General features: G+C 46.8%; 1 protein-coding gene across 1 annotated transcript in view; it reads left to right on the top strand.

Annotated features, from left to right (window-relative positions):
• The window catches only part of Ino80 (chromatin-remodeling ATPase INO80), a 155171-nt gene that overhangs the window by 123320 nt on the left and 29351 nt on the right, over positions 1–2500 (top strand). The window lies entirely within an intron of this gene.

Here is a 2500-nt window from a genome sequence, read left to right as displayed (position 1 = left end):
TGACGGGAGGCCTTTGCGGCGGGGGGGGGTAGTAATGCAGTTGCGGATGAGGAGGGGGGGGTAGAGGTGTTTGTCTGTCATGTGTTTTTATTTTGAAGTTGTATTTGTGTGTGTGTTTGTCTGTCATGTGTTTTATTTTGAAATTGTATTTGTGTGTGTGTTTGTCTGTCATGTGTTTTTATTTTGAAGTTGTATTTGTGTGTGTGTTTGTCTGTCATGTGTTTTATTTTGAAATTGTATTTGTGTGTGTGTTTGTCTGTCATGTGTTTTATTTTGAAATTGTATTTGTGTGTGTGTTTGTCTGTCATGTGTTTTATTTTGAAATTGTATTTGTGTGTGTGTTTGTCTGTCATGTGTTTTATTTTGAAATTGTATTTGTGTGTGTTTGTCTGTCATGTGTTTTATTTTGAAATTGTATTTGTGTGTGTTTGTCTGTCATGTGTTTTATTTTGAAATTGTATTTGTGTGTGTGTTTGTCTGTCATCTGTTTTATTTTGAAATTGTATTTGTGTGTGTGTTTGCCTTTGTGTTTGTGTGTGTTTGTCTGTTATGTGTTTTATTTTGAAGTTTTATTTGTGTGTGTATGTGTGTGTGCGTGTGCGTGTGTGTGCAGAGGTCATTTGTTTTGCGTTTGTTTTGTGCGCATCTGGTTTGTTGCTAGCCCTGTGTTCTCGTATTTTCCGCTCGGATGCTTAGCCTCTATGTCTACGTGTGTATTGTTAATTGAAGGGGAAGTTTGTGGGGGGGGGGGTCGTGTGTTTGTGTTTTTGTGTGTTTGTATGTTTGTTCGTCATAATGGAGGTGGCGATGTATGTGGACTTGTTTGCTGTGTGTGTGTGTGTGTGTGTGTGTGTGTGTGTGCATACATATTTGAGTATTTATGAATGAATATATGCATATATGCCTTCCACAGGCGGCTAAACATGAGTATTTTTTTAACACACGATACACACGTAAGAATTAATCGTATCTTGATGCTATCTGCTAATTAAGATTTTTTTTAACTGAGAAGTTTTTGCGACTTTTATTTATTTTATTCTTCTGCTTCTGTCTTTCTTTTACTTAGGAGTGATCGGATTAGGGGGTGGCAGGGGGTCGTTATGAATGGGAGATGGGATAGGAAAGGATAATACGGAGGTAAAACGAAGGTGAGAGAATTGAACGAGGAAGAGGGGGGGTGAGGGGGCGAAGGAGAGAAGCAAATCAAAGGGAGGGAGATGGAATCTTATTTTTATTACGCGACCGCTAACATTCCTTCTCTCCTTAACAAGCCTTCTCTTTTTCTCTCCTCCCTCCCTCCCCCTCCTACTCTTCTCCCTCTTCCTACTCTCTCCCCATCTTCTTTGTTTTGCTCTCCTCTCTTTTTTGGGTGCTCTCCTCCCCTTTCCTATTTTTTTCCCCCTCTCTTCTCTCTCCTCATCTCTCCACTTTCCCTTCTTCTACTCTCCTCCTTCTCTTCCTCCTCTTTCTCCTTTCCCCCCTCCTCTTCCTTCTCTTCCCTCCTCCTCCTCCTTCTCTTCCCTGCTCCTCCTCCTTCTCTCTTCCACTCTTCCCTGCTCCCTCCTTCGCCTTCCGCCCTGCACCTCCTTCCCTACTCTCCTCGTCTCTCCCCATGCTTCCGCCTCCTCCCCCCTCCTCCTCCTCCTCCTCCTCCTCCTCCTCTTCTGCCCTTCGTCCCCCCCCCCTCCCCCTCCCCATGTAATAGTCGTCTTCCTTTACCATGATGAAATGGAACTAACTGTACGACTGCATTCTTTCTCCTCGTCCTCAGTTCTTCATTTTCCCCATCCTCTCCTCTTTAATCTCGCTTCTCCCCTCTTTCCTCTCTTCTTTTTCCCCTCTCCTTTCTCCTCTCTCCTCTCTCCTCAGCCTTCTTTTATTCTTCTGTTCTCTTCTCCTCTCTTCTCTCCCGTATAATTATTCCTTCTCCTTCTCCTAATGACTCTCCCTCTCTCTCTCTCTCTCTCTCTCTCTCTCTCTCTCTCTCTCTCTCTCTCTCTCTCTCTCTCTCTCTCTCTCTCTCTCCCACTCCTCCCGTCTTTCCTCCCTCCGTCCCCTCCACCTCCACCTCCTCCCTTCCACCCTTACTACCTTCCCAGCCTCCTCCCCCCCCTCCCCCCCTCCCCCACAAAGCGCACGATAGCAATGCAATCTCAGACTTGACTCGCAAGCCGGCACACACGCAAAAAAAAAACTTCCTTAATGGGATTACGGCAAGATTTGTAGTTGCGTCTGCAGATAACAGGGAATGGGGGGTGGGGGTGGGGGTGGGGGTGGGGAGTGGTGGCTGGAGGGGGGGGTTGGAGGGCTAACAAGAAACTAGGGTTGGGGGGGATTGGAGGGGGAGGGGGGTGTAGAGGTTGGTGGGCTTTTGGGAGAGAAGGGGGAAGGGAAGGGGAAGGGGGGAGGGGGCGATGGGGGAGGAAGGAGGGATGGTATTGGGGTAGGGTTGGTGGGGAGGATAGTAGGTAGGGGTAGGGGGATGGGGTTTAGAAAGTGG

Source organism: Penaeus japonicus, unplaced genomic scaffold, assembly GCF_977035675.1.
Source record: "Penaeus japonicus unplaced genomic scaffold, GWHDUDI00000001_assembly GWHDUDI00000004, whole genome shotgun sequence".
NCBI lineage: Eukaryota > Metazoa > Arthropoda > Malacostraca > Decapoda > Penaeidae > Penaeus > Penaeus japonicus.
This window is presented reverse-complemented; position numbering and strand designations above follow the sequence as displayed.